The 12,340-nt window shown below is 45.2% G+C and overlaps 1 long non-coding RNA gene across 2 annotated transcripts; it reads right to left on the bottom strand.

Moving 5' to 3' along the window:
• Positions 1-1,349: 1,349 nt before the first annotated feature.
• LOC136018447 (uncharacterized) lies at positions 1,350-7,267 on the bottom strand. Of its 2 annotated transcripts, XR_010614415.1 has the most exons (3): positions 7,113-7,267; positions 6,916-6,992; positions 1,350-4,251 (listed from the first exon to the last, which is right to left on the bottom strand). It is a non-coding gene; the product is annotated as an uncharacterized LOC136018447 (long non-coding RNA). The 2 variants fall into 2 exon arrangements; XR_010614414.1 differs by lacking the exon at positions 6,916-6,992.
• Between the last annotated feature and the right edge of the window lie 5,073 nt (positions 7,268-12,340).

Raw genomic sequence — 12,340 nt, 5'->3', positions numbered from 1 at the left:
GACTCTTAGTCCGATACAGAAAACGGCATTAAAAGGGTAAAAAGGGAAATAGGCTGAATTACCCCAAGAAAAAAAGGCGACTATCAATATAACGGCACCCAAAGCCTCTACCAATGCCATGCCTGCAAGAGAGAGCAGCATCATTACTGTGTCTTCAATGGGACCTCACCCTGGATGAAATAATAACAGTGCCTACAGCCTGCTAATGGTCTGGAAAGAGGGAGAGGTGGAAATGCATTGCCTGTTGTAATTTTCCCCTCCAGGTTCTGGAGGTTTGTCCTGTTTTCTCCTAAATGACTCAATATGGGACTTTGATGAGACAGGCCCTAGGTGAGCTTTTCCCCAACGATAACAATTAATGCCATCTGAAGGGCTGCCCAAAAAGGGTCTTTCTGTAAAAGCTCTTTCTCCAGCTAACCTCTCCTCCAATTTAGTACTTTACATCTGAAATTTTGAAGCCAATTTTCTTTTTACTGAGGCTTTAATGAGAGGAGCAAATTACTTATAATGGCAGTTGTTACTCTGGAAAGAGGCAAGTGAAGCTCTCAGGACTTTTGCCCTGGACCTCATGTCACTGCTCTGCACTGCAACAAAGACATACTCACAGTTTTCACTCCAGCAGCCTGTTTTTTCCACACAAATTAACACAACTACAGAAAGGCTCTTCCCTACTCGTAGCATGGAGACTGGTGGGGCACGTTGGTGAGCAGGAGACGCATGGGAGGGTCTCACAAAGGCCCACATGCTCTGCAAACATGAGGTCTGTGGCCAAGCCAAGGGTGGCCTTGACAGCAGGCACCCATCAGTCCCAATCTCATTGGGTTTTGCCTTCTTATTACAAGGTCCTCCTGTAGCAATGCCTCATTTCCTGGGATGGGACACTTCTGAGTGCCAAGCGCTGTCCCGCTCCAACCTACTGCTCCACTGACTAACACAGGTGCTAGCACAGTGAGTGTCTTTGCAGCTCTGGACCCCAGGCTGTCCAAGGTGACTCATTTAAGCCATTATCAGTTTCTAAAACTAAGGCCTTTGGGGACACGGGCAGCTGAGAGCAGGAGAATACACATTACTTGACTGCGGGGAGGCAACAAATGCTCCTGGGCTCACTCAGCAGAAGTGCCTGAGCCTCTGGAGGTGTATGGTGACCGCACAAACACTTCAGCTACTGTGAAAAGTTGGATTATTGCTCATAAGTAGCTCTGTCTGAGCACTGCCTGAGTCCTGAGAGGGGTGACCAGGTCCTGAGCATGCATTTTCTCTCTGAGTCATCACAAGCAGCAGCACGAGACCCCTGGCAAAAAAAATAGATAGTAAAGGGACCCAAAACTGTAACAGTATTAACTTGTGACTTGCATAACAATCTGTGTACTTTATTAGTTGAGAACTGAGAGCAGGGTGAATATTATTTGGGTTAAATTACATATATAAGTGAAAAAATCTCCAGTGACTTAGAAGAGAGGTGTGAGAAGTGAGAGGCACAGAGGTAGGAAATGACTTATTGCTTTGCAATAAAGCTTTTAAATAAAAGAGAAAGAGGTGGGGGGAGAAGGAGAGAAAAGAGCAGCAGGAGCCATCTAACAAAGCAGATTCTGTCCAAATTGCCAGCGAGGGGCCCACAAGTCATGACAGGGGAAAAAAACTCCAGCATCCCCAAGGATGTTGTGAGAGCTGGGGAAAACTCCCTGCAGAGTAGGAACAGCCTTCCCTACCACTGGGGGTTTTCCTTCATTTCCTCTGTTCTGCAAATCACTATCTATTCACAAACACACATACTTTTCCAAAGGATGGTATTTTGCAAAGGCAGCCCTCACCCAGTGGGTTGGGCTGCTGCTGTCCCCAGCAGCTGGTGTTGTACAGCATGCATCCCCTTCTGTGCTGAAATAACTCCAGGGCAGCTGCACTCACCGCTCTCCTCCACGGTTTTTCCCTTCAGACCAGTTTATACCAAACAAATCCTTGGAGCAGAGACAGCATCTTGTCTGAACACCGCATCCGTTTTATGAACAAGACTTTGACTAAGCCAATGAGCAAATGCTGCTTGAAAAATCCCCCAAGTTGCTCCTCACTCAGTGCAAACCAGCAGGTTGCTTCAAAGCTCACTCCATAACCCACTGCATCCTCTGTGCCTGCAGATAGCATGCAGCTATTGCTCTAACAGATCTATTACTTTACAAATGTGTTAAATAAATAACTTGTCACTTCGTTGAGCAGTGCCTCAATTTACCAGCCAGTCAAAGTGGGCAGTAGAATCTGACCAATAAATTCCTCTTCTTTTGCTGGTGACTGAAAATCACTGTGACTCAGTGCTGACTGCTTCAGTGCTATCAGAGGCTGCATTGCCCACAAGAGAGCTCCCAGCCAGAGGACCAGCCTCCACAGGGCAATGCTGCAAGAGGAGACTTTGAAGCTGTGTCCATTCTTCTCTTTCAAGGAGCGATTTATGGTGGAGCTGAATTCCACAAGATTGATGGACAAAAGGGCTGGATCAGCTACTGTATAGTAGGAGGTGAAAGCCTGGATCCATCAAGGTCAGTGGCAAAACTCTCATTGACTTCAATGGGGGCAAGAATTCAACCTGGCTCTGCGCTTCACTGGATGCTCTTCCACATGAAAACCTTGTGTCACAGCTAGACGGATGTTAACTTCAGCTTCTTCAGCTCATGCCTACAGTGACCCACTAACCAAGGTGCTTCAAATACTCTAGGCTTGGAGTCCACAGACATGCACACACAAACACCCCCCCACTTTTCCAAAGGATTTTAAATCTTGCAGATTTGCAGGAAAACTCAGTATATGGAAAGAAAAGAGTGCAAATTATCCCAGCCTCGGGGCAGCATGCCTTCCTGCCAATGAGCTCTGTAGGTTTTACCTGTTAGTTTACTCCAGTGATTAATAAAACATTTGGTACTTAATGGGTACTTGTGCGCTCTACTGGATGCAGAGGTTGATGTCTCCTCTCAAATATATGCTTGGAGCCTAAGTGGCACTCAGAACTTTGTGCAAGGAGCTGTACACACACGGCTGAAGGAGGATCACCCTCACGTCTCATGTCATTGATACAGGACACCAAGAGCACAGACACTGCTGTGAAGCTAAGCCGGGTGGGGTCTGAACGAGCTGCTGCAGGTTCTAGAAGCAGCCTGGTTACAAGACAGAGGCAGCTCAGCCCAGGCTGGCATGGCTGGACAGTGCCTGTCACCCAGCCCTGTGAGCCGTCCCCACGCCAAGGACTGAGCAGCAAAGCCCCAAGTTAATGGGCACTTTGCTGGAGAAGTACCCGATTGCAGCATTACCCACCTGAACCTTTTTATTGACCATATGGTTTCCAGCTCTGCTTCCCCTGTGCAAGCATTCGTCAGCCCCACACTTATCTGCATCCTGGCCAGTGCTGACTTGGCATTTTTAAGATGTCAGTGAAAAAAACATCACACACATGTGCTTTAGCATCACTGTATGTCAGAAATTCAAGGTCCACAAATAAGCTTCCTCCTTCGCCTGCACTTTTTATGCATTTTACCAAGTAAGCAGTTTTGCACTTAAATTTTCCTTCACAAACATCCTTTTTGAGCTAATCTTAATACTCAGGAGTGATGCAAGTCAGGCAGCACAGGAGAGTGAGATTTTCTCCTTCCGGAGGAGATAGCGTGTTCCACACCAGCAGGCATGCTCGCTAGATGCCCCTGGGATAACTGCCCCCTGGGGATAGCCTGCAGAGCAGTGACCAGTTTTTTCTCTCACTGTCCCACTAAGCCTGTGCTGGGGGACGAGGTGACTGCTTCACCATTCCCAGTCTCTCTGAGCCATCCCTGTGTGAGCGGAAGCATCGCATTCGGGTTTTACAGGATGCCCGGGCAAGAGCAGCTCCAGCACATGAAAGCGGGTCCAGCTCCCCACCAGCTGGAAGGGCAGTGGGAGGCAAGAAGCCAGGAACACATTGGCTTTTAAAGACCCGAAGGGCTCCCTGGACCCCTCCAGCTGCGCCCTGCAGTGATGCTTTCTGGCCGTGCCAAATCCACGGTCTGACTCCATCTCCTGCAGGGACCTGCTCCTCCTTGGCACCCCAAGAACTGGTCAAGCTTTGCCTACTGGCAGCAAAGCCATTTCGGGTGGCTTCAGAGGCTAAAGAAGCTTTGAAAGTTAGTTTGCAGTCATTGAAGTTTCTTAGCTGTTATTGTAGGGCTAAAGCAAACGAGGGGGCTGGAGGACATTCCCAGGCTATGGCTCTTCAGACAGGGCTTCATCTTCCCACTCCTGTAAAAGGGAAAGGTCTGGTGGATAGCCTTGCTAGCTCTGGAATAAAGCACCCTCCATCCAGGTCTGAGTTCAAATTACATTTTCTTATGTACCACCAGAGATTTTTGCTCTGTTGTCACTGTGCGAAAGGCTTTGTAATGGAATGGAGATGTAATCTGTTCTTGGTTATTGCATTATTAAAAAAATAAGAATAAAATTAAGTCAACCTTTGAAGCCCAGGGTAAGACATTGTAAGAAACTCTTAAGTTTCACAGTAACTCTTTAAAAAGTCTTTACTGCTGTTCCCTTTCCCCAGTACAAATCTTATTGCCAAAGTTTTACACTTGTGCTGGTTTATATCTCATTGTTTTACTCTGTAACTGTCCACTACACTGCCCCTGATTAGACTGTCCCTGTATCCCAAGCTCTTTTCATCATCTACTTTTTTCCCTCTGTCACCTGCCGGTACTTCCTTCCCCTTGCATCTGTCTGGAGCCACATCTTTTTGCTCCTCAGGTATAAACTAACTTCGGTTACCACATGGGGTTCTCTTTATCAACTTTCCATCAAAAGAAACCCTGAAACCACAAAACATACATATGTAGGAAAAGAACTCTGTACTTGATTAAAAACTGTAGTTTGCTCTAGTTTGGAGACATTTAAAATTATTTGCGGCAAGGACCTTATGTCCCACACCATGGTGTTACATGACATGGTTTTAGTGCTTTAGAATTGTGAAATGGTGATGACAAGAGGATGGAATACCAAACCAAGCCAGTTCTGATGCATTTTTGTAGGCGGGAGGAGGGATAGAAAGAAGGTGTCGGAGCAAGATAGCATCTGTCCACAGATACCTGCAGAAGTGATTCTGCATGCTGGAAGGAGGGAGCATCTACGGCAAGTGCCAGGGGCTTCCTAAAATGAGCTGCTGGAGCCGTGTCTCACAGGGCATGGAAAAGGTCACATCTACCATACGTGGCCAGGGATGGTCGGCTCAGCACCACAGCCACCAGCCTGGTGCTCTGCCCCTGCCAGGTTGCACATTGCTTGCATTTTATGGAATGCATTTTTACAAGCAACCCAGTATAAAACCCAGGGATCTTGGTAAAACGTGTGTATTAGTGTTCACATCATAAAAAGTACACAGGATATGCAACACAATCATGCTAACAGTGTTGGAACCTCAGCTTTTGGCATCCTTTATAGTTTGGTTTTTTAACTCAAATCTAAGTCTACTTTAAGATCTAAGTGGTATTTTAACAGAGGTTTTCTTTCGCGTCTTGTACAATTAGGCTTCTCAACAGTGTTTTGGGATAAGGGTGCATTGGAGATCAAAGCCCTGCAGCCACATTTTCCCTCATCACCTGGAGGACCACAAAACGAAACTATGCAGATGCAGATTAGTTTACAGAAACCTCATTTAAGGTGAAAAAATCCTGTTAGCTGTAATCACTAGATTCTTAACAGATGTTGTGCTGGAGCCAGCAGCTCCATGCTATGGCACCTATTGTGGAAGAACAGTATTTAGCCACGAGACATTTCTTTCACAGCACACTAAGATGCTTGAACTCCAAGGAAAAGAGGAAAATAATTTCATTTAATCCGTTTAAAAACAACCTTGAACCTGGAGCCTTTTGGAACAGGCTTGTCACTGAAGTGCCTGACTACAGAGCTGTCAAACACCTCCCTGCCTTCCTATGGCTGAGAAACCTGGTTCTGGCTGGGGAAGCCGGAGTGGGAACACTGTGAGTCACAGCCAGAACATCACCTTCCTCCGCCCAGGCAGCCACAGGGCTGCCCAGAGGGGCGAGCTGCAGGGCAGGGACAGATGGAAATACAGGCACAGCTCTTGCAAACTGCGACTTGCATATCCTAGTGTGCCAGCTGCAACTGAGCACTGGCAGCAGCTTCTGGAAGTGCCAGACAGGAGCAACTGGGATGCTGTGATTTCAGAGAAATACCTGGTCTGAAGATGTTGATTAAAAAATAAATTAATTGAGCCAGTTTCTGACCAGAATAATTAAACCACGTCAGAATAATGATTTTTTTGTAACAGGGCCATGCTTTCCCAGTCACTCCAGACAACACAGAGACTTCAGAAATTAAGAAATTCCCAAATGACGCAGATGGAAAAATACTCCTGAGGAGCACATCCTTAGCTCTGAAACACAGAGCGCTGGAGCTGGGCACTTCTGCAAATCCTTCCATTATGGATGCACCAGCAGCAGTAATGCCATGTGCCATCCATTAGAGATTGTACCCTTCTCTGCCTGGTCTAGCCCTCGGATATCCAGACCATCTTTGCAGCCAAATTCCCAAGCTGCCTTTGCTGCAGAGCCATGCTCCATCTTGCTGGCATGGCACCGAGACACAGAGCCCTTCCTACGCTCAGTGCCCAACAAGCAGCACTCCCTTTTGAGGTCTCATAAATCACAGTGTCAGGCAGCTTTTACAGTTTAATTGAGCCCGGAGTCCTTCGATAATAAGCTCTTCAGAAGTGGGGGCAAGAAAGTACTTCATAAACCCGAGCTCAGCAGGGTTTTTACCCTTGCCAAGGACTGCTACCCCCAAGGCACTTTTTGTTGAGCACACCCAACAAAACAACCATCACAGGCCAGCAGTGATTAAGTGTCAGGTAAGTGTGTCAGGTAACTACATGCAGAGAAAACTGTGCTCACTCACAGTGAGAAAATAAGTCATCCAAAGGCCAGAGAGATAAGGCAAATCCTGCTCTGAATGTCTTCTTAACTCTCATGTCTCTGGTTTGTGGAAATGAAACATTACAGCCTGTTAACTCCCCGAAGTCTGGGAAAAGATGGGATCTTACCCCTCAGCAGAAAAGGGACATTACAAGAGGAAGATTACAAAACTAGAGCTACCTGATCAGAGTCTGAAGTTCTGCCTTGAGGACGGCTGGAGTAGGTGACCTCCTGATCTCCTCCATGTTCCATTCTGGTGTGATTCCCCAGGTGGGGGAGAGGGAGGGGAAGAACACATCTTCACCTGACAGTGTTTGCCTTTAGCCACATACCCATTCCCAGCCAGACTTGAAGGAATGAGTTCAACAGACTGACTGCCCAATATATCCCTAGTTAAATCAGCCACAGAAATGACTGATCCAAGGCAAAATGACCTCTTCATTTTCTCTTTCAACGAGGACCAGCTTCACCTGCCATCCATCAGAAGTTATCACATTTACCCAGATTACCTTGCTCCCAGATATGTTCATTAAGGTTTTTACTTAGGTAAGAACGATTGGACCCCTTTAGTTTTCACAGACTTCAGATCAGTTCTGGTAGTTCTGCACACTTTCAAGCATAAGTAACTTCCAGTTTAAAACACAGACTCTGAAGCTCAGCAGTTGATAATTGATTGACAAATATGACAAAACAGAATCAATAACCCCTCAGCACCTTCCAAAGAGATCTCAGTAGATGCTCACCTTGGCAGAGAGATACTGGCACAGAGACCACAATCCTGGGTGATCCTGAGTTGCTTGCACAAATCAGGATGGGCACCATTTTAAGTTTTAGGACCCCTTCTAAGGACCTTCAAGATCTTGTATTTAGAGCAAAAGGAGGTGAGGGAAGAATGAACAGAGCAATTGTTTGCAAGCATGCAAGTGTTGAAGTAAGCAATCAGAGGTGCTAGGTTTAAAACGAGCCACACCTTTAAATACTCAAAGGGTTAATTGTTAACATTTGCTTCAAGCAGTCTATTAATTAGTCCATGAATGGCTTCTTTCATCATCTATTTTTAAAGGATTTCTCAATTCCAGCATCTTAATTATTTGCCTTCCTACTGAATCATCTCGGTGTAGACAAACAAAAATCCTTCTCAAGTAACAATAAGTTTTCTCTTCTCTTTTTCTTCCGCAGCAGGTATGTTTTTTGTCTTTCACTGTTCCTTCTCAAGAGCGAATACTTACTAGAACAGTCCTAGGAGTTTTAGACATGAATTTAGGAAATTCAGAATTACTGGGACACTGGTATATAAGCATGGGTACATGAAATAGCAAAATATTTCCTTTATCACATGTATGCATTTTGGAGGTAAATCTCTTTAATATTTGGCCATTTGCCTGTGAAAATCAGCAGCACTCCTGTAGATGAAGAGTGCTGCAAAGATAAACTGAAACATGGGCATGGCAATATCATGGATGAGTTGGAAAGTGTCACTTGCACCCTGATCATTCTTTCTTTGACATCGGCTCAACACCAGAAGGCAGGAAAAACATTCAGGTTCTGCAATCAAGTCATTCTCCCTCCTCTTGATGGCTTACCAGCTGTAACAGGTACCTCAGGGTGTGAGGGCTGAGCTAGCCTTGTGCCAGCACCGCAGGATGCTTTACATGGGCTAGACTCCCAAAAATCAGCTCCTTCCACTGACTTCAGTGAAGCCAATGTGCAAGAGAAGCCTCCAGCCAAACCTCTCCAAACCCACCAAGCATTGGCTGGCAAGGAAAGCTCAAGTCAGCAGATCTGCTCCCATTCCTGAGAGACCAACCTTGTAAGTTTGTGCACATCGAGGAGTGATAACACCGATGCCTTTTCTGAGACAGATTTAAGGTTGGCACTGGGCCCAGGGATTTTGCAAGTCTTTTCTATTCTGTACAAAGTACTGCCTTGAAATATGTTCCCTCAATAGATATTTACATTTTTCTCTCATTCCAACATTAAGTACAACTACTTTGCAAGGAATACATCCCCCACTCTTCTTCCTACCATCTTTCCTCTTCCTGCCTGCACAGTCCCCACATTACTCAGAGCTCTGGGTAAAGCTCTTTTCCATGCTAAATATGCAACCAACCACTGTTAATGAGCTTTGGCCAGCTCGCAAGGAGTTTTGACAGGCCTGTTGAACTGGTGCCAAGCAGAGATGAATGTTTGGCTTGGACCAGCACAATGCTCTGTTTGTCTCATTGTTGCATTGGAAGTGTTAGCAAACTAATGTGACAGGATGGAGACGCATACAACTGAAAAATGACTGAAAATGTAATTCCATGTCAGCAGTGACTCCTGAAGGATTACTTGTCTCCAGTGACTTTCAGGGAACTTTTCTTTACAGGCTCAATATAAAGACAGGTCTGTGTGCTTGGGGAAAGTGATCAATTAGTTTTAAACCTAGATGTGAGGAGCTGCACTCTGCTCTCACTTCCTAAGATTTACTTTTCAATCAACAAGGAATTCTACCACTATTAGTTTTATTTTTTTCCCTTTCCAAAAAAACATGTATTTTTCTGCTTGCACAGCCCTATAAGGGCCTGAACTCTGCTCCCTTTATTGTGGATGGACTCCAGCAAAGCCTGGAGTGGGGACCCTCTATGTCTGCAGGTACAGGAACTGAACAATGAGGCAAATGATGTTCAACCCCAACCAGTACCAGCACTTCAAAAGCAGAGTGATGGATGATTCACCATGGACTATTATAGAATTAGGCAGAGTATAAGGAGTGAAGAATAATCCATACCACATACCTTTTCACCTTCTGGCACTCTACTGTGTAGATACCTATAAGGCTGGAGACTAAACCACCATGTTCAGTAGCCCTTTGGGGATCTAGCTCTTTACTTGTTCTTCTGGGGTCTTTTTTCTTGTTTGTTAGCTTTGGATCTGATCTTCATTCTTCTTTCTGCAGCACCATTATCCCCTTCACATCATATGAAGAATTTTATCTTTAAAAAAGCAGAGTTATAATCAGACTCCCATTGTTCTTTCCCATTTCAAAGCCAGGGTCACCCAGGAATCTATTTAAACTCACCTCGTGATGTTTGTCCTTGCCAGACAGTGGGCTTCCCAAGTCGGTGCTGGGCTTGTATGTTTAGCTGTAAGCTGGTCTTTTGGTTATAGAATAGATATAGGGGTCTGTTGACCAACAACAAGCACTTGCTGAGCTGTAGGTATCCGGCAGCTTCACCCACTTACAAGATACACTTTGCTTTTGGTACACAATAAAATGACTTTTCTTAAAGTGTTTGCATTAAAAATATTTGCAGAAATATGACCTTAATGGCAGGGACCCAGTTCCCCACCTAGAAAACATCTCTCCCATCCTTCAGGCTATCAAGTTTTGGTTCATATGATAATAGGGCAGGGAGGGTTTGTTGGCTTTTCAACAGACACGTAGACTTCTAGAGATGCAGGTATAAACTCAGGGAGACTCACAAAAGGTACCTAACTCCTACTGAACGTCAAAAGGAGCTGAGGATCTTATTTAGGCTTCTTTGTAAATCCTAACAAAGAAATATGCCTACTGCTTTTGAGTCTCATAAACCTTTGTAAACCTGGACCATGACTGTAGATTATATTGTTAATGTGTAATAAAGGTGGATACCACCCCCAGAATTACAAATTCTATATGCACCCACTGAAGAAATACTCAGCTTCAATGCACATTTAATAGTTTGCTTTCTTCATTTATAGAGCTAGCGTTGCACTAATAATATACCTGTTTAGCCAAAGTCAATGTACTGGAGGCAGAAAAGAGATAAACCGTGAACATATATATGTATTCATATATGTACATATATAAAGTCTATATTATTGGTGCAATAGTATAAAAACCAAAGCTCATTATAAAAATCATGTAAAATACTCTGTAGCTAAAGGCTGGCTTTGCAAGTCGTTTTATATCTGTGTTTTCAACTGCTTGTACGTCAGAAAGAGACAAGCTGGTGCTAAATACGTCCAGTTTGTCAGGGTTTCATTTGGCTCTTCATGTCACTGAAAGATTTACCAAAAGCTTGAGTCTTATCTTGTCAGGGGTTATTATTTTCTTATTCACATGACAGTTTACTAGCAACACGAAGCGTAAGTATGTATTTCACTCAGGGAAATGGCTAGGATCCTTGTCCAAAGCTCTCAGAGGGACTGACAGGGTCGGCAGGTTGTCATTTGGAGGATTCCATGTGCAGATGTTATCAGCTGCATCTCTTTGGGGGTGATGCCTTGATTGCTGCACATTCTGCTCATGCAGGGACCAGCACAAAGGGGATCCACTATAACCCCACCAGAAAGGACTACAAACTTGGCAAAACATTTCATGAAAAGCCTTGTTTCCATTTTGCAAACCTCTGGTCCACTTATGTGGAGCTTTTCCATGCTGTCCTAATGAAAACTGGTTCCCAGGAGCCACATGTTGCTGCCGAAATCTGGGGCTTTGGTAAACATAGGAAGAAATTGATATTGCATGAAAAAGATAGTGATGGAAAATGTTAACAACACTGATTGTTTAGGCTTTCTTCCCCTTTTCAAAATGAAACACTTTTTAAATCAAACTTTTTTTCACTGGGATCTTTGTGAGCACGTTTTTTCACCTGGTTCCAATCAGACACTGTTGCAACACAAAGAGCAAGAGCATCCAGCAAGCGAGCAGGCGAGAGCACGCTCCCAGTGCAGCAAGGCTTGCTTGTCCCAAATTCCCCACCAAATCCTGTGGCTTATCACAAAGGAGCCCAGAATAAACATGACTCAATACACAGCATAAACTTTCCAAGGCACAGAGCAGCTTAGAGGAGTGGTAACAAAAGGCCTCCCCTCCAGACTGGTGGTTTGGTGGCTGAAAGGCAAAAAAACCTCTTTCTGCCTGCTGATGGTTTACCGGATTTACACCAAACAAGATGGCAATGGGGGTCCAGTCCTGCTGAAGAAATGTCTCCTTCAGAAGAAGCTCAGAATATACAACTGAAGCATAGCACCAGGAGGTCTGAGAAGGGACAAAGAGTACCAGCAATACCCCTGAACCATCAGGGGATTTGTTAAAACATGCAGGTGATCCAGCCAGAAGGATTGTAGCACAAGCTGTGGGGAAGAGCAAAGCAGCCATCCATGGAGCAGTGCCACCCATGGGGACGGGCACTGGACTGCCTCTGTCTGTCCCACTGCAGATCTCCATGCCCCAGCTGCCAAACACCCACCCTTGCTGTACCCCTCTGCAGCTCCTCAAAGGGAGGGGGCATGAAAACCAACCCTAAAAGTTCAATATCCATCAATGGCAAAACCCCCAAACCCCTCCTGGCACAGCCCACGAGCAGGGGAAGCCTGAATCCATGGAGGGAAAGAGCAAAGTTTAGGTAAACTTTGTCCCTCCCAGCTGCTCTGAATTCCAG

The sequence above is a fragment of the Lathamus discolor genome, chromosome 7 (assembly GCF_037157495.1).
Source record: "Lathamus discolor isolate bLatDis1 chromosome 7, bLatDis1.hap1, whole genome shotgun sequence".
Taxonomy (NCBI): Eukaryota; Metazoa; Chordata; class Aves; order Psittaciformes; family Psittacidae; genus Lathamus; species Lathamus discolor.
Note: the sequence above shows the minus strand (reverse complement) of the source record. Positions and strands in the feature narration are given on the sequence as shown.